Genomic DNA, 24,809 nt, shown 5'->3' on the forward strand with positions numbered 1-24,809 from the left:
CTCTCAGTACAGTCCATTGGTGGCTAAACAGAGCTGTGTTCCTTCTGCATTACACAGAAATTCAGACAAGGACAGATGCACAAACCTCCCGTACCTTGTGGTGTCCTTTTCAGGAGAGTGAAAAAGGCAGAGCTGAGCACACCCAAACAAGCTATGGCCCAGAATTAAAGCAGCAGAGTGGCCACAGCACCCTTGCTCCTGGCTCCAGACCTCACTGCCGGTCTCCCCTTGTGCTCATCAGCCCTGCATGGTCAGGGACAATACCCTTCCCCTCTAAAAAATTCCTGGCGGAATGGGCTCCCTTTCCTACTCCCAGCCCTTCTGCAAATCCCCCTCCCTTCCCCACCCCTGCACTGGCTGGCCATGTGTAAATGCTTTCATTTGTTCCCTGCTAAGGCTTTCATTTATTCCCCATTCATGCTGCCTTTGCAATGCAGTTTGCTGTAATTCACACCGTAAACCATCTGCTGCCTTTTATTGTTGAACTGTGCCGGGAGCTTTGGCTGCAGCCTGGAGGGAACAGCCCCGTGCCCAGCAGAGCTGCCTGGCACCGGCTCAGGCTCTGGCTCTGCTCCACTGCCCCTGAGGATGGGCACAAACCAGGGAGACAAATCACAGAATCATGGAATGGTTTGGGTTGGAAGGGATCATCTCATCTCACCCCACCTTCACTGTCCCAGGCTGCTCCAAGCCCTGTCCAGCCTGGCCTTGGGCACCACCAGGGATCCAGGGGTAGCCCCAGCTGCCCTGGGCACTGTCCCACTCTGGTGAGGGCTGGTGGCTTAGGCTGTGCCCAAGAGCTGCCATGGGCCACCATGTCCTGGGAGCCAAGGAAAGCAGTGGCTGGGGATAGGCTGTGGGGTAACACCAGCAAGGGTGAGGGACATGGGAAACAAGGGCTGGTAAGGGCTGATAGCCCCTCTGGGCACCCTTGTGAACATCCCCTCTAAGGGATATGCAGGGGAGGACAGGCAGCCTGGCTGGTCCCATAAAGCCAGGGGGCAGAAAGGCAGCCTGGCTGGTCCCATAAAGCCCCTGAGGTGGCAGACCCCAGCTAAAGACACCTGCACTAGGGAATGCCCAGGAATGGGAGCATCCCTGGCAGATGGAGCTGCTAAGGGAGCTCATAGCCCAGCCTCAGCCCCTGGATGTTCCTCGCAGAACATGCTGCTTCAAATCTGCTTCAGCAGATGAGCAAGGCAGGGCCAGAAGACGTATCCCTGTTTTTCACCCCTTTGCAGAGGTGGAGGGAAGTGGAGAGGGCCAGGCTGGCTGGGAAGGGGGCAAGCACAGGCTGTGCAGAGCCCTCTCTCCTTTGCACAGCCTGTGCCTGCCCTCTTGTGTCTCCAGCAGTTGCTGCAGTGTTCGGGATCCCACCCTGAAATACCGGGAAACGGTGTTCTATTCGAGGAAGAAAAAGGGATGGAGACGGGTCCCGACCTGTGTGAGCCCCTCTGCTTCCACAGCCCCACCTGAGCTCTCTCAGGAGCACGGCCCAGGTATAGGGTTTGCAATGAGAAACGCAGGACCTCACAGGCACAGCAGTAGGATGTTTTACAAAGAAAATGAGGTGCTTTGGTCCCCCATGTGGCTCAGTAGATGATCCCCAGAGCCCTGAGCCACAGCCCTCTCCTTAACCCTGGAAATCGCTGACAAAAAAAAAAAAAAAAAAAAAAAAAAAAAAAAAAAAAAAAAAAAAAAAGCAGAAAGGCAATGATGGCTGCAGTCCAGGGAAGGGGTTTGTCTGACAATCACAGAATCATTTAGATTAGAAAAGTCCTCTGATCCCATTGAGTCCAACTGAGTTGACCCAGAACTGCCAAGGCCACCACTGACCATGTCCCCGAGTGCCACAGCCACAGGGCTTTTAAACCCCTGCAGGGATGGAGACTCTACCCCTGCCCTGGGCAGCTGTGCACTCCTTTCAGTAACGTAATTTTCCCTAATGTCCAGTCTGAGCCTGCCCTGGCCCACCCTGAGGCCGTTCCCTCTGCTCCTGTCCCTGTTCCCTGGAGCACAGCCCAACCCCCCCGGCTGTCCCGTCCTGGCAGGAGCTGTGCAGAGCCACAAGGGTCCCCCTGAGCCTCCTTTGCTCCAGGCTGAGCCCCTTCCCAGCTCCCTCAGCTGCTCCAGATCCTTTCCTGGCTCAGCTGCAGATCATTCTGTGGTTGCATTGAGCACATTGAAATGTCCTATCAATGTCCCTGTGGGATTTCACAGGATGCTGCTCTTGCATCATCCTTTGCAAGAGGATGATGCAAGAGCAGAAAGGACAACAGGCATTTAGAAGGGAAACCAGGGAGCATTGGGGCAACCACAATGACTACTGGAAGAAGGACTTTGGTTAAGTTAATAATGATCTTTAACTCCCCCTCCATTTCTCAGGCTTTCTCCAATCTTTTTGGACTCTCTTGTCACTTAAATTTTGACTGCCAGTGCCTTCAAAGTGGGGACACAGAGCTCCCATGAGCAGAGAGGGCTCAGCTACTTAAAGGAGTCCACCTTTTAAACAGGAACTGAATGTAGAATGTTGATGTTTCCCCTGAAATTAAATCTGATCACTTCCAAAGTAGCTTTGGCTCAGTTAAACAGCTTTTTAATATATAGAGAAAATTGAAAATTTTTTCAGTGCCTTTAATATTGGGCTTGAATTTATAATGGGGTATAAAATGAAAGCAATGAAAGCAATTGAAAAGAAAAAGAAGTCTACTTGAAAGAAAACAAAAATATTTAAATGGCTGCATGAAATGCCTTCTAAAGAAATGTCATAGAATCCCAGAATGGTTTGTGTTGGAAGAGACCTTAAAATCATCCAGTCCCACCCCCTGCCATGGCAGGGACACCCTCCACTATCCAGGTTGCTCCAAGCCTCATCCAGCCTGGCCTTGAACACTTCCCGGGATCCAGGGGCAGCCACAGCTGCTCTGGGCAACAAAACTGTTTGAAAGTAAGACAATTAAATGCTCTATTTCCATGTGCATTTCCCTCCAAAGAGAGGTGATGATGAAAACATCATATTGGCAGAGAGCTGAACCATCCTTTTCCATTGGAAGAATGATTTGTGGGGGAAGATTTCTCCCCCAGCAGCAGAGAGGATGCTCCAGGTGCCTTCTTCCTCCCCCTCCTCCCCCTGCAGAAATATTAAAGCACATTAATATTCCCCTGGACGCTGTGGGCCCCAGTGAGGGAATACTGGATTTTCAGAGGTGTTTCTCAGCACTCAGGGGCTGCCCTGCTCCCTCTGACACTCCACCTTCTCTGCAATAACTGATTTACCAGCCCCTCTCCAGGGCTCTGTTCATTGGGGTTCCAAGGTGCTCCTGTCACAGGTGACTCAGGTGGCACCTGCTGAGCTCCAAAGCCAGCCCGGACATCCCAGGGACTTTGGCTTCATCCTCCTGTGCCTGTGCTTCACTGCCCACCCTGAGCAAGCCACGATGTCTCTTCATCCTATACAAAATGAAAGTAGTGCTTCTTCTGTTCTGTGTCTTCAGTTTTAAGATTTGGGGATGAAAAAATGTACTAAAAATTATATTTTCTCTGGTGCCTCTCCATTTAAATAGCCCTTGAAATCCTACTTGTTATCCATTAAATTTTACATGGTTTTATTTTCAGTTATATGTGTTAGTTCTGCCTGATACTCTTGTTTCTCAGAAAGTCTGTTAAAACACCTTGAATTTCTCATGAATAATTCAAGTTTGGGACCCATTCCAGGCCCTTGTTTCTGGATAACACCAGACATTTGTTCTTGTTGGCACATGAAACAAGCAAAAAAATGCACCAATTTTTTTTTCATTCTTTTGCCAAAAAAACCATCTTCATTAGCTTAACTTTCTTTTTAACTTCTCCTTCAGTGCCTGTGCAGCTCTTAACTGAATTTCTCCAAAGGAGGCAGTTTTCTTGGGATTACAATTCTCAGAATAATTAAAGAATCCCACAAATTAAGAAGTCATCCTTCCATTACCATGGCAACCCTGATTGTCCTTCCTCAAATGGCTGATCTGGGAAAACAAGAAAAAAACACTCTCAAAGCTAATTGCAATCCTGGTGCCAAAGGATTGCAAAGAGCTGGGAGTTGACAGGGGACAGCTGTCCTTGGGGGTCCCCAGGGGCATCTCTCTGTGCCAGAGACCCAAAGGTGCTGGAAGTGTCCAAAGGAGGGACATGAGCATGGGGAAGGTCTGGAGGGGCCACACGAGGAGCAGCTGAGGGCACTTGGTCTGTTCAGCTGCAGCAGAGGAGGCTGAGGGCAGAGCTCACCAAGGGCTGCAGCTCCTCCCCAAGGGCAGCTCTGATCTCTGCTCTGGGACAGGGACAGGACCCAGGGAATGCTGTGAGCTGGGCCAGGCCAGACTCAGGTGGGAGATCAGGGAAAGGTTCTTCCCCCAGAGGTGCTGGCACTGCTCAGGCTCCCCAGGGAATGGGCACAGAGCTCCAGGAGGGTTTGGACAGCGCTGCCAGGGATGCCCAGGGTGGGATTGTTGGGGGATCTGGGCAGGGACAATGGGTAATAAAGCTTTCTCTTGAGCTACAAGTGGCTATTGGGGATATTTCTCCTCAGAGACACCTTCGGCTCGCAGGCAGTTACTATTAAGCACTCGAGATAGGGCCATGCAAAGCAGAACTCAGTTTACCTCTAGTAGAAAAGTCCAGGCGATAGTGAAGAGGAAGAGAGTGTGTTCTGCCGGAGAGTTAAATCCAGAGTTTATTCCAAGGTATTACAGTTCCGAATCTCAGTACTGCTCCGAACAGACCCCCACCGCATGACCCCAACGCCTTTTAAGCTCACAGGAAGGTGGTGGGGGGGAGGACAGGTGAGCTACCAACCAGGTGGGAGGGGGAGGGTCTCAGGGAACAATGACATCTGGACAGGCCAATGACCGCAGGCCTGAAGGGCATCTTTTGAACTTCTGCCAATCTCATGATGCCCTTCCTGAAATGTAGATTTTGATACAGCAATCCGGAACTGGGCAGGGGACAGGCAAGGAGGAAGTAGTCACAGCTGAGGGGAAGAACCTAGCTTTACACCACAACAGGTAAAAAACTTCTGTTTGCATTTGTATTGAGATCAAATCCCAGCTTCCACTATCCCAGGTTGTTCCAAACCCAAACTAACCTGGCCTTGGGCACTGCAAGGGATCCAGGGGCAGCCACAGCTGCTCTGGGCACTCTGTGCCAGGGCCTGCCCACCCTCCCAGCCATCAATCCCTGCCCTCTGGCACTGGAAGCCTATGTCCTGTCCCTCCATCCCTTGTCCCCAGTCCCTCTCCAGCTCTTCTGGAGCCCCTTCAGGCCCTGGAAGGGCTCTGAGCTCTCCCTGGAGCTTCTCCTCTCCAGGTGAGCACCCCCAACTCTCCCAGCCTGGCTCAGAGGGGCTCCAGCCCTGGAGCAGCTCCGTGGCTCCTCTGGAGTCACTCCAGGAGCTCCAGGTCCTTCCTGAGCTGGGGCCCCTGATCTGGAGGCAGCTCTGCAGGGGAACCTCCCAAAGGCAGAAATCTGAAGTGAGTTGACTGAAAGGACTGTTTGCTCTGGGGACAGATTGATACACTGGAGATAACAACTGTGGCATCATTAGAACCTTATGGAAATCAGAGTCATGGATAAGGGGTGAAGTTTGCTGGAGGCCACGTGAGATGGTTTCAGCTGGAACATGTAATTTAATTTGTGCTCCCCAGTGTGCTGGATAGGCCTAATACTCTCCCCCCTCGGGAATGTTGGGGATTTAGTTCATGGTTATTCAATGGGCTGAGAAGCAGCAGGGACAGGAACTCGACCAGATGATGGTATTTGCTCTCAGCAGGATTCTGTCTACCCCAGAGGAGCTGTTTCTGCACCGAGAGAACAAACCTCATCTTAAATCCTTGCCCTTTCTGAGGAGGAAGAATACATGAAATTTCTGTGTTCCCTTTGGATGTGATTTAAGTCAGTGCAGTAACAACTGCCCAGAGCTGCTTTTGGCAGAGCTGAACAGCTCAGGCATTTTACTCCATGGAGCTGCCCCAAATTAACAGGTCCCTTCAGCCTGTGTAAGATGGGACAGAAGAGAGTCCTGCCTGGAGCCCATTGCTCATCACATGTTCTCTGAGAGGGTACCTGAGGTGATGGGTGAGAAAAAAGGCTCAGAAAAGCTAAAGAATATTTTTTTTTCTGCTTTCAGAGGGAAAAAAAATTGTAAATTGGACTAAACAGATCTTTTATCCAAGTTCATTTCTGTCTATGAATCCTTCCCTGTGAGGGTGGGTAGGCCCTGGCACAGGGTGCCCAGAGCAGCTGTGGCTGCCCCATCCCTGGCAGTGTCCAAGGCCAGGTTGGACAGGGCTTGAGCACCCTGGGACAGTGGAGGGTGTCCCTGCCATGGCAGGGATGGCACTGGGTAGGCCTTAATGTCTCTTCCAACCCAAACCAGTCTGGGACTCTCTGATGGGATGAAATACATCACCATTCCTCTACCCCAGTGTCTTTGCTGGTCTTCTCTCTACAGAAGGGCAGGAAGTTCATTCCAGAAGATGAAGGAGTGTTCTGTTTTCCCATCATACAGGAAAAAAACCCTCTGCTGAGTCCTCTCTGTGCGTGAGAGCTTTACTGGCCTGGCTGGGGGAGGCTGTGACCAGGCTGGTGGGGATGGAGTGACTCAGTGCTCTCACTTGGCAGACAGCAGTGAAGATCAATTATCTGAGCAGTGGAAATGCATTTTTAGGTCAGTCAGCTGCTCAGATATCACTGAGCAGCTTCTTGTGGTGAAGCTGCTCAGTGATATCTGGGCAGAAAAAGGCTGCCTGGAAAATGAAATTGAAAGAACCTAAACCTTGTGTAATAACAATGAAAAATCCAATCAAAACCAAAACTTTGGGGATTTGTTTGTTTGTTTGTTTGTTTTTTGGTTTTTTTTTTAGTATTTTGAAACAGAGAATAGTTCTATCAGCCTAAATATAATAGATTAATGTCCCCATCCCACCATGTGCTGGATGTGGGTGGGAGGAGAGAGTTAATTTCCTTCACAATAACTCGTCTGGGGCTGTGTTTGGGATTTGTGCTGGAGATAATCCAGGGATGTTTTGCTTTTGCTGGGCAGGGCTGACAGCTTTAGGGCCTTTTCTGCTGCTCACCCCACCAGAGGGGAGGCTGGGGGTGCCCAAGAAGCTGGGGGAGGCACAGCCAGAATCCCAGCTAATCCCAGCCGATCCCAGGGATATTCCAGACCATATGAAGTCATTCTTAGCTGGGGGAAGAAGGAAGAGAGGGAATATTCTGAGTGATGGGTTTTTACTTCCAAAGTCACTGTGCCAGTGATGAGGCCCTGTTTCCCTGGGATGGCTGAGCACCTGCCTGTGATGGGAAGCAGGGAATGGATTCTTTAGTTTGCCTTGCTTGCACACACAGTTTTTGCTTTGCTTATTGAAGTGTTTACTCAGCTCAAGTTTTCTCACTTCTACCCTTCTGATTCTCTTTGCCCATCCCACCGGGATGTGTGAGGCTGAGTTGCAACTGGGGTTAAACCAGGATTCCCACCATGGTCCCTGCAGTCAAAGATGCCCCATCAAGGGGAATGTTTCTGGGTTGGAGTTTTAGGCTGGATGTGGGATTTTGGGGTATGAATCTCCACCCCTAAGAAATCCATCACTGAATTTACAGCTGAACGAGATCTGGGCAGTTTCTGGTTTGAGTTACAGTAGACCTACCATTTAGGAAAAACATTTCCAAGTCTTTTTCCTCCACAACCCTAGTATGGTGATTTATACGTCAAACTGGCTGGTTTAGGAGAATTCAGGGACTGTATTAGGATCACTGAGAGTGCTTGCACCCCCCTCTGAGGCAGAAGGGGCCAATTCGCTGTTTCATTTGGCAAAGGTAGCAGGAATGGCTCTGTAGGCAGCCTGATTTAGAGTTTTAATAACAGCCAGTGAGGAGCAGAGCCATGTCTTTGCCTTCTCAGTAATTCATGTTTAAATACAGCACCAAATGAAGTTCTTGCTTTGTTCTTTGAAAGAACAAAGCAAGCACTGTCTGTTTTCCTGCTGTAGTTCTGTGTCTGGTCATATTTCTGGCCAGGCAGGATGTGGTGGAGGTTTGCTGATAGCTGAAAATGAGCTGGGACTCGGGTCCCAGGTGCTGCTCAGGGTGGTGAGGGAGCAGCTCTCCAGGGCAGGTGGGGAACATCAAAAGCAAATTCTCAACCAGCAGAAAATTGGCCATCACTCATCTGCACTTGAAGCCAAGTATGACAGCAGCTCTTGCCAGAGCTGCAGCTCCTGCTAAGAATGGAGGAGCATTTCAAGGATCTTGACTCTTACAAAGTGGCCAGGAAAGGTCTCACTGAATCAGTGCTGAGAGGATGATTAGGAAGGGATTGTTCCCTGTGAGGGTGGGCAGCTGTGGCTGCTCCATCCCTGGAAGCATCCAAGGCCAGGTTGGAGAGCACCTGGAGCAATCTGGGACAGTGGAAGGTGTCCCTGCCCATGGCAGGGGATTGGACTGGGTGGTCTTTAATGTCCCTCCCATCCCAAACCGGTCTGGATTCTATGAGCAGAGCAAAGCCCAGCAAATGGGAAAGGATCCCCAGTACAGTCACTGTAGCTGAGCAAGAGAGAGCAGCCGAGATGGTGGAGCTGAAACATCTTCTGAAAGAATCTTCCTGAATGCATCTACCAAAAACATCTTCCTGAAACCATCTCCCAAAGGCATTTTCTTGAAAGCCTCTTCTGAAACCATCTTCCAAAAGCACCTTCTGAAGGCATGTCCCAAAAGCATCTTCTGAAAGCATCTACTGAAAACATCCTCCTGAAACCATCTCCTGAAAGCATCTACTGAAAACATCTTCCTGAAACCATCTCCTGAAAGCATCTACTGAAAACATCCTCCTTGAAACCATCTCCTGAAAGCATCTACTGAAAACAACTTTCTGAAAGCATCTTCCTGAAAGCATTTCCCATGGTGGCATCACTTCAACCCTTCAGCATCATGCCCTTGCAATTATCACTTCTGCTGTGGGTCACCCCCATACGCTGGAGTCTGGCCAGACAGGAGCTGTAAATACAAGAAAAGCAAATTTGCAAGTTGTAAAAGCCCCTAAAGAGAAAATTGTGATTTGCTTGAGCAAACATTGCCAAAAGCTGCTTTTTTTCCTCTTCAGGGAAATTGCTGAGATGTGCAGAATAGATGCAGGGCTGACTCCTGCAAATCAAAAGCAGGCACAGCAATGCAACCCAGCCTCTGCCAGAGCTCAGCCACCAAAATTAACTCATCATTCACAGCACTCAGTGGCTGGGATGGCCCCAGGCCCTGGGGGAGTCACTTTCAGCATGCCATCAGTTTTTTGGCTGACTTTCCAGAAGAAGCTGCTCTGTGGTGGTGGAACTCAGGTATTTAGGGAGGCGAAGCATTTCTATGTTCCATTCCCTGCCCAAGTATTACCAAACCAGTCTGGTTCAAGCAGTGGGATCTGCTGTCAGGATGAGCTGTCTGACGGCACATTTCTGTTTACACTCTTCCATTGAATCCTGAAAGAGTCTGGGTTGGAAGCTCATCCAGTTCCACTCCCTGCCATGGGCAGGGACACCTTCCACTGGACCAGGTTGTTCCAAGCCCAGTTGAATCAATCCTTGAATGTTTACAGGCTCTGGAAACATCCTCTGGTTTCATCCTCTCCCTAGTTTCCAATCAGTTTAAGAGGAATGGACATGAGACCACTTGAAAGCAAAGTCAGAGACTGTGCAAACCTCTCTGAGGATGATTCATGTCCCCTCTGTTAAAGCACTGTTCTCCTGCAGAGGCCAGGTATAAAAACCCTGGTGAGGATTTCACTGGGATTCCTGAGGTGCAAATTACAGCTTTGGGCAGTGCCATTGTGTCATTTGTCCTGGTTCATTCCAGGATTGCTTTTCACTGCACAAACACCAAGTTCAGAAACCAGTGCAGGCAAGCACAGGGAGCCTGTCCCTGCAGGCAGCAGGGGATGCTCAAACTGTTCATCCTCTGCTCACCCTGTGCTCTCCACACTTGCTCTTGTCATACTGAGACCAAATATAAGTTCATGTAATTGCAGAATAACTCTGTGTGAGAGCGCATTTACTCCGGAATATAAATGCCTTGCTCAGGGGAAGGTTAATTTGGTGTCAGAGGGTAAACCACAAGGAGACTTCACTGCAGTTCAAGAGCATCCAAACTGAGTTAACCCAAGCCCATTTATTTTACAGAAAGATGTATTTGGAACTGTCTGGTAGCAAAGCCAATGCCAACAGAATGATACAAGTCTTTGATCAACACATCTACCTTTTAGCAAATGGGGGTTTATTCATCTTTTCGAAGTTTGAAAAGGGTTAAAAAGACACATTGAATCCATTTCAACAGCCACAAATATTTAGGAGGATTTGATGAGTTCAGCTTAAAAGAACTGGTAGAAAAACTGGAAAAATGAAGCTTCTTTGTCTTGACACTTGCCAAATGAAATGTCTTCATTTCTCATTGCAGTGCTTTCAGCTCAGAAACTGCCATGATACAATTTTGGGAAAACCAGATAAACCCAGAATTTTAAGGCCTTTTAAATTAACCAGAAACTTTTGTTGTTGTTGTTGAATACAACTTCCTGTTTTAACCAAAATTACTCCTGGTTTTAAGATAGGTAATAGTTTTACTCGTACTGATTTGGTTCAATTTTAATACAAAACTGAGCCTGTCAAACAAAAGCAAAGCAAACCAGTAATTCCTGAGCTAGAATTGTAAATAAATGAATATTTTAGTGTTTACATATGATTATTTTGCAGTGCATGTTTAGCAGGAGGAAACATTACTTAACTTTCTTTGCAGGCAAAGGGCTGCAGTCAGCTAATTCAGTGCCTGCAAGAGATTTGAAGTCTCTCATATCTGCTCCCCTCTCGTGCCAGTTCCTCACAGGTTCTAAGAATAGATGACTTCTAATTTAATCTGGCAGAAACCAATATATTTTCACTGAAGCCGTGGAAAGACAATGTATTTTTCATGAAATCAGCTCTGCCTGGAATAATATAATTTTATTTCCACTGTTTCAAACTTCTGCTTGACTGTGAGCGAGTGGTGGGGATGGAGCGTGTTCAGGTGGCTGAGGACCCACACTACCACCACCTGCAGCCCTCTGCTCATTGTTCCCTCCCACAAAACGTGGCAGGCCCTTGGACCTGATGATCTTACAGGTAATTTCCACCTGAAATGGCTCTGTGGTTCTGTGCTCAAGTTGGGACCATAAACAGGATGCTCTGGCCTGGGGACAAACAGGGGGCACATGCCATGGCTTTATATCATGTCTTAGCAGGCAAGTCTCCACAAAGTCTGGAATTGTCTTCATACATGTCTTCATATTTGGGAAAATCAGCTCTATTCAAAACCAGTGTTGGAAGAGTATCTCAAGGCAAACTGAAATGTAAAGGTACCTCACCTGGAGGTAACAGTCACATTGCTCCCTCTTTCTGTAATTTTGGGAGAAATGACAGCACCCTGGAAAGAAAAGCAGGTTGTAAAAATCACGGCATGATCCAGACAAACTCTGAAACACTCCTCAGGATGGAATAGCCAAGGGACCTCTGTTTGCACCTTCCACTTTCCACACATGATCCAGCAGTGGGGCTCTGGGAGCAGAGTCAGTGCTGGCTGAGGAGCAGAGACCTCCTGCACACCAGGCCAGTGCTGCATCCCTTTGGAGCACATGCAAAATGAGCCAGACTGAGAAACATGGAGAGCTTTGAAGGGTAAACAGGCAGGGAAGCACCAGAGGAGAAGGTTTTCCATGTGAAGGCTCCACTCAGTTCTCCAGTTCCTTTGGGAAACCTCCAGAGCCCTGACTCACTTGGTGTGAGGTTCACAAACAAACCTGCCAGGAGGGGAGGATTTTCCCTTTCCCTTGCTTTTGCTTATGGCTTACTCATGGTTTAGAGTAGATATGAGGAAGAAATTCTTCCCTGTGAGGGTGGTGAGACATTGGAACAGGTTTCTCAGAGAAATTGCGCTTGTCCCATCCCTGGAAGTGTCCAAGGCCAGGCTGGATGGGGAGCAACCTGGAATAGTGGAAGTGTTCTCCCCTGCCCATTCAGGGCTGGCACTGGGTGGGTTTTGCAGTCCCTTCCCACTCAAACCAGCCCAGGATTCTGTGATTTTATCCTGCCTGCCTAGAAAGGGACTGAGTCAAATTCAAAATCCAAAAAAAGGTCTTTCTTTTAAGAGCAACCACAGCAGTCGCTTTGCAAATTCCCTTTTGGAGACAATGAACCCCTTGCCTGGCTGTGGAAATCGTGCTCTCTTTGAGAACTTCTTGCAGTGGTTAAGAAAAACAAACACCTCAGAGCAGTGGCTAATTCATTAAGCACCAATTATTCCACCAGCTTCACCAATCGATTGCAATTGTGGGATAAAATCCAAGGGAAAAACGGAAAGTTCCAGTGCCCTGCACTAGGTGGTAGTGCCTGCAAAGGAAAAAGCCCACAGTAGTTCTATCCAGGTCCTCGGTCCTGAGCACCCCAGAATTGGGGTGAGATGTGGAACAGAGAGATGTGTTCTCCCATTGAGACAGGATTTGCCCCTTTCTGGTCCTGTACCACTCCAGACAAATCTTATCAGCAGCATTCAGAAACTAACTCTGGATATAAAGCAGAAGGCAAAAGGAGACTTGTAAGAAAATAATCCTACCCAAAGTAATGAACAACCAAAAAAAATCATCCCTGAGTGAAAGTAAAACCAGAAGTAAAACCCTTAGGGCTCCCGGGAACATCTGATCAGACCAAGCTCCACTGCAAAATGAGGAAGATATAGTGGGGGGTAAAAAGCAAATTTTTCCCCAAATTACCTCCCTGGCAATGAAATGATGCTGTGGAAGTCTCAAATCCCTGCTCTGGCTTTTCACTGTCTATTGAAAATGCATTTATGGAATTTTGAAATTTCTGGCATTTGCCTCAGAAATATCACACACGTTTTTTATAATAATGTCCAAAGGTTTGGGTAAATAAAAAAAAAGTTAAATGTTCAGCACTCTTCAACATCTGAGTATATTAAAAATCCCTTCAGCACATCCTACAAAATGTATCAAAAATACCAGAGTCGATATAACAGTGTAAGATGTAAATAGAACAAGGAGACCAAGGATTTTCATTCTGGGGGAGTAAGTCTGCACCATTTTTGAAAACATTTTCCCTGTGCTGTGGTAACCAAGCCTGTGTGTTACTATAAACCATTTCTAACAGATTTACACTTGCAACTGGGGGCAACTCTGAGTAATTCTGCATCTACTGAGGACATGAAGCAGAATTTGGTATTTGAAAAAAAATCAACTGGGCAAAGTATGGGGAGCAAAGTCATATCTTTTATTACCCCAGCTAGCATACTTGGAATAAAAAATAACATTTAGGAACAGCGACACAACTGTCACTTGAGAAAACACATTGCTCTCTTGTTCAGTTTTATATGATTGAGACTGTAAGTTCATTAAGTTCACATTTTTTGTCCCTCTGCAGGATTCTGTTTCTCATATTCAACTCCTACTCAATGCTGCTTCTTGTGACTCCTTGTCTGCTGCAAATTAAACAAGAGAATTGCTCAAAAAAGGAATTATTTTTCAAAAGTTCTACTGTGTCAAAATGAACCTGCTCAAGCTTCTTCCCATCGTAAGGGTTTCTAGACCAATCCACAGCATTTGCAGACTGGAGCTGTGGAAAAAATAGAACTGTCCTCAAAGGAAATGCTTTGGTGTTCCATCCTGGGAACATGGTGGGAAGAAGCCCATGGTAGAAGAAGACCATGGTCTTGGTTTCTCCCACCATAGTCAAAGAAAGTGCAGTATTAAAAACCTCCTTTCCCATGAATTATGATGGAAATTTTCAAGATCCATGTGGAAACCGTTCATGTGCTGCTTGAAGAAACCAAGGACCAGGAGTTAACAGAGTCTAGGATCAATCCTGCTCGGTGTCATTTCCACAGGGTTCTACAGGCCCAACCCTTCAGTTCCAACAGTCTCATGCAGCTTGAACTTGGTGGGGCTGCATCTCAAATCCTGTATCCAGTTTTGGGCTCCTCACAAGAAAGACCTTGAGGGGCTGGAATGTGTCCAGGGAAAGGGAACAGAGCTGGGAAGGGGCTGGAGCCCCAGGAGGGGCTGAGGGAGCTGGGAAGTGGCTCAGCCTGGAGCAAAGGAGGCTCGGGGGGCCCTTGTGGCTCTGCACAGCTCCTGCCAGCCGGGGGAGGTCAGGCTCTGTTCCAGGGAACAACAGAATAAGAGGAAAAGGCCTCAAGCTGTGCCAGGAGAGGTTCAGATTGGATACTATGGAAAATTTCCCCATTGAAAGAGTTGTCAAACCCTAGAAAAGGAGTGGAGTCACCATCCCTGCAGATGCTCAAAAAGCAAGCGGACAGGGCATGTGGTTTATTCAATCAGAGGTTGGAACTGATTATCCTGGAGGTGTTTTCCAACCTTAATGATTCCATTCATTCTATACATGTGTCCCACTGCTGGGTCTCTCTGGAGCCATGCTGGAAGGAGTGAGAGGCCATGCCCCAGGTGGGAACTGTGCTAGCGACCTCTCGAGTCTTTTAAATGTGAGGAGACCACTCCAGCTCCTTCCCCAAGCCATCAAAGCCTCCTTCCCTGCTCTGGTGGATGGTGTGCTTGGCATTCATTTTTCCCTCTTGACTTCAGTTCCTGCAGAGAGGATCCTTTAGAGCCTCATAGACAGAACTGGTTGTTTGTATGGCTGTAAAGAGCCAGTAACATGTACAGGCCTGAGTAAGTAAAGGCAGGGGCAGGAGCAGGTGTCAAAAGCTTTTCCATTTTCCAGCTCTATCTGTTGGTGCATTATTCCTCTGAATGCACATCACCCATGCCACATTTAGGGTCTCTCCATGCCCACCTGCATCTTCTGTAGCACCAGGCACGAGCTCTGCTCCAAGGACAGCTCCGCAGGGATGTGATCTCTGGGGACACAAAGCCAGTCCCACAGAGCTCCTGCCTGGCTGCACATGGAGCTCTTCACCCTCCTCAGTGCTCCCAAGCCTGGCCAGCAGTATGAAGTTAGCTTGTTGTCAATAAGTATCAGAACTACCCATTAAATAACCACCAGGCATGAAATCAGCTCTGGGATTAGGGGTTTGTTGAGCCACAGGAAACAAATCCCAGCAGCATGTGAGCAGAGGGACCAGGGACCTGGGAGGGATGGTGGGGAGGTTTGAATCGTCACTAGGTCACAGCTTTTCTTACCACCAGAAGATCTGCTGCTTTACTTCTCTGCAGCAAAGCCCTCAAACCATTTTTCTCTGAATTTCCTTTTTATTTTTTCTTTTTTTTTCCCTGCTTCTGGTGCAGGTAAATGGTCAAAAATCCAGTATTATTCACAAATTAAGAATCTGCACAGAAGTGCAGAAATTCAAGTGCTGCTGAGTGCTGCATTGTCTTTACTACTTTTCAATATTTTTAACTTCTGTTTTATACAAATCCCCAGATTGGAAGAAATTGTGAAACAAAATGGTAATTATTATTTTGATCAAAGCAAATAGAACATATTCTCAGATTTTCTTCTTTTCTAAGTTTTATTATTAATATTATCTTTACCACAAGTAGATGTAAATCCACAGAGGTGGCATTTGGGGAAAAGACTTTCATTAAAAATTCCCAGCTCGCTGTTACTCCAGATTTGGAAGCAGTGTCACATCACGTTCTCCAACTGCCCATTCTACCCTGCTCAAAGAAAACACAGAGCACCATCTGCCCCATTTCCTGCATTAATCCAGCAGCTTTTCCAATTTCTTGTGGTTCAGCCTGAGTTCTCCTGGCATTTCATTTAACACCAGTCGATCATGCAAAGGCTCAGACCTCGATAAGGAGAAGTATTGGCCAGCCCAAGATGTGAATCCCTGATTTTATTTCTGCACACAGCAGTCTCCAACGTTTCCCCACACCCCCTCCCTTTTCCAGTAGTGAGGCTGCAGTTTGAACAGCAAAGGGCACAGGGATTTATTACAGGCAGAACAAAAACTAAGTAGCAAAGGGAAGATTAACAGCAGCCACTTGCTGAGTCCTGCTGTCGGGGACCTTATAATTCACTGGCTTCTTTCAATTTATGCCTTCAGTGGGATGCACTGGCGCAGCTCTACAGAAAGCAGCCCTGGAATGAGTGAATAGCTGGGTCTGCCGCAAACAAGGATTTCAGAATTTGTGTAGTGCAAGTGGGAAGGTGCCAAAACTTCCTTCATGCACCCTTTGGGGCATTGCTGGTCAGGCACAGGACAGACATGCCCCACAGGTTCATTTTCTGGTGGTTCCTGATGTATCCATGAGATTTTACTTGAAGATCAGGCAGGCTGCAGAGCAAATACCATGTCCTTCCTGCAGATCTCTTGGTAACAAATCCTTGGCGTAAATTCTGGTGAGGGCCAAGGAGCCCAAGGAGGCGCTTTGGCCATCAGAGCACTCCAGAATGGGTTTGCAGCTCTGGGATAGGGAATCAGGAGCGGGATGGATCAGTGAGGCTGCCCCAGTTGGGGAAGGCTTCCAGCCAAGTTGGAAAGACACTTACCAGATGCAAGACAGTTCCCAGACTCCTGGGATTTCCCTAGAGTGAAACCAACATAAATTGGCTTGAGCAACCATGCTGCTCCTAATCTTGGCTTTATCCATATCCTTATCTTTTATTCAACAGTTAAACACTTTTGCCAGTGTCATGTCCTTGTTGCAGCATTTGTTTGGCTGCCTGTGCCTCCTCAGCCTTTCTGAGAAAAACAAACCAAAGCAAAGCAGCCTTTCCCCCATCTCCAGGCAATTTTCTGTTCTGATTCAGCAATTTGTTTTGGTTTAATTGCAATTATGTTCTTGGATCTTTAATTAACCCAGTACTTTTGTCTTTCTGCCAGGGCAATGGCAGCACTGAGACTGCAGAACCAAGAGTTTTTCTGGGGGAAAGCCCTGGCAGGTAGGAAAGGGGGGAATCTGGGCTGTGCCAGCCACACAGAGCTGCCAGCAGAGGCAGCTGCCATGTCCTCTTTCCATGGCAACTCCAGCCTGCCATGTCTGTTCTGGGAATTCCAGATGTCCTGTGCTGGATCTCCACAGCCATGAAGATGTTACACCTCCCTTCCACCTTTCTCCAGAGTAGCAGAAGGATCAATGTCATGGAGGAGGTAGAGGAGCAAAGGTCTCAAAACAACACCTTGGGCTCATTCACACTCAGTAGGTTTCACAGAGTTGTGCTCAGCAAGTTCCTACCAAATCCACAAATGAGGTTTTCATCCTTTTCTGGATACAGAAAGGGATAGGAGAGAAAGCATTGTGGATGCAGAAGAAAGCAGGGACAAGGAAAGGGTCGACAGGACCTTCTTGGGAGGGACATTCAGGTGTGGGCAGGAGGGTCCCTGTGGCCCCCAGGAGCAGCCAAAGCTCTGCTCACCCAAAGTGCTGCATGTCCTGCTGCTCCTGGCTCACACATCCCAGAACACACCTTGGGATCTTCCAGCACAGGGGACAAGTTGAATTCACCCACTAAATAAAGCCTTGGAAGAGTGTGATAAGTGTTGGCAAACCTAGAAACGCTTCAGCCCAGAGTGGCTTGGGGGCCCCTTCTAGCCACAGCTGTTCAGTTCTCCACCTGAATTCAATAAAAGCAGATTGAAAAAGCTTCAATTCCCATTTCAATCTTCTTCTTGACAAAATCAGTCCATTCAGAGGCACATTCTGTTTCTTTAATTCCTTATTTGCAGCTGAAAAGCTGAACCTGTGGGGCACTTCTAGCCAGTGGTGCAAATTAGAAGAAATGCCTGTGAAAAGCAGAGAAAACTATCTTTTGTGTACCTGGCAAGCATAGAAATGTCACACAATACAAAAATGGGCAAGTTTCACATCTCCCTGCTTATTCTGCAGCAATGCTCAGGTCTGACATTTATGTATTTTGCCTCCTTTTTTTACAAGGACAATGATTTCAAATTGTCCCTAACCCAGATTTTGGTCTGGCCAAGGGATTGAAAAATTGCATGTTCCTTCTTTTTGTTTTCATTTTTCCTTACCTTTTTTGTGCAACACTTCATGGAGTGTGTGGTGGAGCCATCCTTTTGTGCATCTCTAAAAGATGCAGTCACTAAGAGATGGACTTTAAATCAAATCAAAGAAATAAATAACTAAAGGCCATTAGCCTGTACAAAGTCCATGGAAATTTATCACAGGGAGCAGGAGTTCTCTGAGCTAGAGAGCCTTGATAGCAGGGATGTCAGTGTTTTCAAAAGCCTTGGCCAAGCACAAAGATGTGAGAAACTGGCAGTGCCCAAACACTCAGATGAACTTTTTCTCCACATCATTAGAAAGCATCAAGTCTCCAATTCCTTGTCTCTCCAGCTATTAAAAAACCCCCAGACTTCATATTAATCACACTCTGAGTTATTAATTTGTCAAATATTCTTCTGGCTTGTAGTTTAGTAAATTAAAGATTTTTAAAATATGTTTCTGCCTCTTTCTGCTTCTAGATAACATTTCTTGATTGTATTTAAGAGCAGAAGTAATCAGGTGGCCAGAAGGGACTGGATTTTCAACTGAAGCCGAAGTACAAGTGTAGCAGGAACTTGTTTTTCCTGGTTGTGTGGGCATGACCTGCTGTGCTTGATTCCCCATTGCTCAAAAAGGCAGTGGAGGAAAAAGCTATTTCCTACCTCTGAGACAAATTCTGACCATTAATACACTGACATTTATGGGCAGGCAGATAAGAGAACAATTCACAATGTAGAAAAGTCTTTTAATTATGTTTAATATTCAAATTAGGACTTAACATGGCTTTTCTAGCTGTACTTAGAATAATTGCTGTGAAAATAATGGATCTTTCTTTTCAGGTATCTAATAAAAAATGAGGAGGAGGGAAGAATAAATAACCTTTGGACAGGCCCAGTTCTAAATCCTTTCCCAGGCCAAAACAAAACTAAACAAAGAAAAAAAAAATCCAAAAACCAAACACCAAAAAAATCCAACCTCTTTATTCAGGTTGATTAAAGCATTTTTCTCAAGCTGATATGAAATGCTTTCTCCTCATTTTCTGTCTCACCTTTTGTTTTAATTTCGTCAGAGAAAGAATAAATTGATTTCTGAGTCAACATTCTGCTCTAAAAATAACAAAATACATCTGCTCCAACTGCTTCCATGCAAACCCAGGGAGAGGCTGCAGATCCTGTGCACTCCCACCTCCTTTTCCACCCTCCTGATCAGCAAAACTCATTTCTGTCCCAGGGTCACAGCTGGTGAGACACAGGTGAGATTTTCTCATTCCTAGGGGCCGTGTTTGCCACCGGCACCTTCCCAGGAGCCGGGACCCGTCCCTGGAGGAGACAGTGGGACCCATCCCAGCCGGCCCTGGCTCAGCTCTGGGCAGGCACAGACAGAGGAAAGGCATCTTCCACCTGTCCCGCCCCCTGCCTTTCCCATACCTTTATTGCTGAATTTTTGTCTCCTCTCCTGAACGTTCTTTGGTGAATTAGTAGCACTCAAATAGCTGTAAACACCTTTAATGTGGTTTCTTTTATCTCCTCTCAGTAAATCAATGAATTTATTGTGTTCACAGATTGTGTGGCAAGGAAGGCTCAGCCTCCTCTACCTCCTGTATTTTCACAAAATCCATGTTTGGGTTAAACAATGGCTTTCAAACGTCTGTAACTTCAACAAACAGTTGTTCTGTAACAGTAACTTCAACAAACAGTTTTCTGTCAGGGAAAAGTGGGAACCTTTAAAAGATGGCAGGAGAAAAAAATCTTTCTTCCCCACCCCCAACGAAAACCCCATTTTCCAAGTGAAAAGGACATTTTCTTTAAAACAGTCTCCTTTTATCAGAAACCAGTGAGAAAAAGACAAAGAAGCACCAGGACAATTGTCTGAGCTGAGGTCCAAAAAAAGATTTGTTCAAGCCAAAGTAAAGTCTCATTAATCTGTGGATCAACAAGGAAGTTTGAAAGACACCATTCAAAACAAAACACAAACAAAAATAAAGACTTTGACAGTGATGTCACAGATGTCACTCAAGTGATGTCACTGGTTTTGACCAAGCCCTGCAACTGCCCCAGTACCTGAATCCTGTGTTGCTTTTACATCCATCCACATAATTTTCCTGTTCTGGAGCTCTTGCTGGTCCTGTTTCTTCTCCTTGCTCTTCGTTGCTTTGAAAAGCAAAAAAATGATCTGTCTGCTCTGAGTTCCCAAGAAAACCCACTGGGATGAGGCCATTCCTCCCTGCAGGAAGCTGTGTGCCCTAATCCTGACATTTCCAGCTCCACCATGTCCTTCAATAAGAGCGATACCCTTGTCCTGTTGTCTCAGCTGGACCTGACACCTGACATTTTGATGACTAAATTTTGTTGAGTTTAATTCCATTTCACTGCAAGGGAGTCATGTACTTTTTAATGCATGAATAATTCCATACAAAATACTTTAAAATTAGTCACTCCATGATTAGGGATAGCAGGCTTCACTGTTCATTAAATATTAATCTGCCCAGCTCATGCATATCCATTCTGATACAGCTTCTCATTCTATCAATGCACTCTACTTTTTTCCAGAGTCCCTGCCTGGAATTGCTATTCCCAAAGAACAGCCCTGAAACATTAGGTCTGCCAAGAAACTGCTTAGGATCTTTCATTTTCATACAAAATGTATTTTAATGTCTCTTCCTAACCCAGCCTAACCCAGTCGATTTTCCTTGACTATAACATGGCTTATTTTACAGAAAATAAATCATGTTGTGCCCTTAATAACAATGACAATAAAGAAAAACAATAATCCTAGGGGAGAGTAGAAAGAGCTGCACCGGCACTTTCATCAGCTAACATGTGTATATGGGAAGTCATTGGGAATAAAAGACATATGGGTAGGAGTCAGCTGCTCCACAAAAAGCTTTCCTAAGAGCATCTCCAGAACAGAGGGAGCAGCCCCAGTTGTGCCTCCTGCCTTTCTCAGGTTTTATGATAGTATTTGGGAAACCTCCAGGTAGAAAGGAGCTCTTGAGACCCTTGGGTTCCTTGACAATATGTGCTGCACCAGCCTATGTCTCACAGCAGGGCACTGCAGAAAGGCTGGGGCTTGATCCATTTCCAGCTTGAAAACAAAAATGGTATAATTTAATTTTAACTTCAAACATCAAAGTTCTCTGAAATTTTCTTGGACACTGAGAATTGTGCTTGTTTTCCTCATGCTTACCAAACAATCCCATGGCTGTGGTTTTTAAGACCTGTCCTAATTTTAGAATTATGGAATCCCACAATGGTTTGGGTGGGAAGGGACCTTAAAGTCCAAGCACCCTCCACCTGACCTTGGGCACTTCCAGGAATGAGGCAGCCAAAGCTTCTCTGGGCAACCTGTGCCAGGGTCTTGCCACCTTCATGGGGAAGAATTTCTTCCCAATATCCCATCTAACTACCTCCCAAAACTGTGCAAGGCAGAAAGTGTCAGGAATTGGGCTTCTGGCTTTTCTGAGCCCCCTAAATGTTTGCAGAGCAATGCAAAGGGCTTATCTGGGACCTGAGGGCAATCATCTGCTGAGATTCCCTGGGTGGGATCCTTGCAGCTGTCAGAGTGCTTGGAAGGCTGGAAGGAAAGCAGGATGCCATCCCAGCTCCAATGGCTGTCTCTGAGAGAGGCTTTGCACTGCAACAACCAACAAATGGCAGTGCATTGTTTTGAATAATGTGGATGTGGTGTCCTGGCTCCACCACCCATGCTCAGCCCTAGTCTCAGCCGAAATGAGGGGTTTAGAGAGAAGAAGCAGGAAAAATGGTGGTGCCAGCAGAAGATGCCTATTGCTTACAAATAAAATGAGGCAGATGGCCTGCTGAATTCTAGTCCTTAATTAAAAGTGCTTTACTCTCTAAGCTAATTATAGACTAATTCCTGCTGTGGGAGGGGCTCCTTTGGCATGGAGAGGGTGGTAATGAACATCTCAGCTTGCCTCCACATCAGCAGGCTCGGCCCTTCCCTCTGCTGCCTGAGGGATGAAAGAGGGATAAAGATACCCCTGGCTGTTAACTCCAAGTAGACCTTGTGAAGGGAAATGAAAGAAAGGAGAAAGAGGTCTCAGACAGTCCTACTGTGATGGAATAGGATCACACTGAAGTATCTGTCACTGCATGGATAATCCAGGGAGCACCCACAGGAAGCTGGACCCCAAACTGGGTTGTGACTAATAGTGAGAGCTCTGCCAAAGCAGATGCATTTCTTCCAAGTGACAAAAACCTGGTTTGTTTTAATGTTTGATACGATTGAAAGAGGTTTCTGTTAACATTGGGATTCCTTTCTTCAGGACTTGCACTTTAAATTCAATCCGGCCTCCCTGTGTTGCATAAGGCTCAAGTGCCACCTCCCTGTATGTTCCTGTGTTCCTGTGCTGTTTCCATGAGAACTTTTGTGTCCAATGCATGGTGGAGGAAAGCTCAGAACACAGATGGTAAATTGGAGGGAGAAGGACCATTTATGAAAGACTTAAAAGTGTTAAGAGCTTGAGCAACTCCATGTCCTTGCAGCCACTGGGATCCTGGGATGGCCTTACTGTCTCAGCGGCTCTCACGCAACACCCTCTTCTGCTTCAAGGCATCTTTTGTCTCCCAAACTCATGTCCTGACTAAGATAACATAAAACGGCCTCTAGTCACACATGAGGAAGTTTAGATTGAGCATTAGAAAAAATGCTCACTGAAAGGGTTGTCAGGCCCTGGAACAATATGCCCAGGTCAAGGGGGGAGTCACTGCCTCACCCTCCCTGGAGGGATTTAAAAGCCCTATGGTTGGGCACTTGGGGACATGGGTCAGTGGTGGCCTTGGCAGTGCTGGGACAGTGGTTGGACTAGATAATCTTAGAGGTTTCTTCCAACCTAAACAATTCTCTCAACATCTGATTCATCATCCATCAATTTGATGTCTTTGCTGAGTGGCAAAAGACAGCAGGATTTTGTCCTCCTTCCTCATCTGTCTCCTATGACCCTTACTAAACAGGAAGGCAGTGAGTGAGGTTCTCCTGTCCCACTGCCATCCTTTGCTGAACACTAATTCTCTCAGTCTCTGTGATTTCCTAGCTCCTCACATTTATTGCCCCATCTCCAGCCCTACTTTGCAATTAGAGGAGAAAAATCTGAGGCTCCTAATGCTCAACCCCTTCTGTGGCTTGGCCTGGCCTGGCCTTATCAGGCCAGATGTCAGCCTTATCAGCAGAAGTTGGCAGGGCTGTGTTTTTCCAAAGGGCCCGGGGAATGCAAATGTTGATCTCTATCTGCCAGGGAATGCTGATCTCTATCTGCCTGGCACTTCTCTCTCTTTCTCCATCAAAATCAATGTGAAGGATCTTTTTCAGCCCCTCTCTGGGTTAAGGGAGGTGAGGTTGAGGCGGGAAAGGGATGGAAAAATACTCAGCAGATGAGAAACTTTTCACACCATTTATCTGCCTGCAGTTTCTATATATAGGTTTAATTAGAACATTAAAGGCACCTCAGGATTATGCTGTGAGATTTGTTTCCTTAGCCCTGTAACTAATGCCCTGCAGTTCCTCTGCCATGACTTCATTAAATCTCCCAGCAAAAATCTACCTATGGAAATTGCAGAATTGCTATCCTGGGTGGGAGCACCCAGGTGAGCTGAGGGAAGTTGGAAGCTCTGCTTTAAATGCTCTCTAATTATCTCCAGCCGAGGTTACAGAGGAAGTGGTTTGGCACCTGTGAATTAAGTTCTTGGGAGAGAGCCCCTGGAAATAAGCTTCTTTGCCTGATACTGGAAAGTTTTGTCTCTTACTTCCCACAACCCTCAGTGGCAGGAGAAGATCAGCTCTTTCTCACCTACCTGGAAAAGGACTGAGCCATTTTTAATGGGGATGTTGTATTAATGAACTTTCTTCTGGCTGCCCGGGGAGCTTGGTTTGTTCCTTTGAATCACAGAATCACAGAATGATCCAGTTTGGAAGGGACCTTAACTATCATCCAGTCCCACTCCCTGCCATGGGCTGGGACACATTCCCCTGCCCTGGCTGCTCCAAGCTCCAATGTCCAACCTGGCCTTGCCAGGGATCCAGGGGCAGCCACAGCTTCTCTGGGCACCCTGTGCCAGGGCCTCCCTATCCTCACAGGGAAGAATTCCTTCCCAATATCCCATCTAAACCTGTCTTCTGCTAGTGGGAAGCCTTTTCCCCCGTCCTGTCTCTCCATCCCCTGTAAATTGTCTCTCTCATCTTTTTTTTCAGGCTCTCTTCAGGCACTGGAAGGCCACAATGAGGTCATCTCTGGTTTCTTCTCCAGCTGAACAATCCCAGCTCTCCAGCCTTTCTTCCCAGAGATTCTCCATCCCTCTGATGGTCCTGGTACATCCTCTGGAGTCTCTCCAGCAGCTCCAGGTCCTCAGATAGGATCTCCAAGCTGGAGGCAGCAGAGTAGGGGAGTCTCAGCAGAGCAGGGATGCAGTGGAGATGCAGGAGCCAAAAGGGCTCCTATAGTTATACCACACATTCAACCCCACATTGCATTTCCCCACATACTCCATTGGATTCCAGATCACAAGGAATAAGCAATTTCTTTCTCTCAGTTCCCCTTCTGTACTTGCCATCTTGTACTTTTTACTCACTTGAGTAGAAGTGAAATGGCATTTCACCAGCTTGCAATGAACACAAAAGAATCATTTCCATTTTGACAATGCAGAGGTCTCTGACTCAGTAAAAACCTGCTAAAATACTCTGACATTTCCAAAGTTACTGGGTTTTTTCCAGTCCCTTAGAATTTCCCCTTATTGTGCTTGTAGAAATAAGGCATATTGAGCCTGACTGTGAAGGAAAGAGAAATGCTAAAGTAAATCCTCAGTTAGAGGTTTGGATC

The sequence above is a fragment of the Serinus canaria genome, chromosome 27 (genome assembly GCF_022539315.1).
Source record: "Serinus canaria isolate serCan28SL12 chromosome 27, serCan2020, whole genome shotgun sequence".
Lineage (NCBI taxonomy): Eukaryota > Metazoa > Chordata > Aves > Passeriformes > Fringillidae > Serinus > Serinus canaria.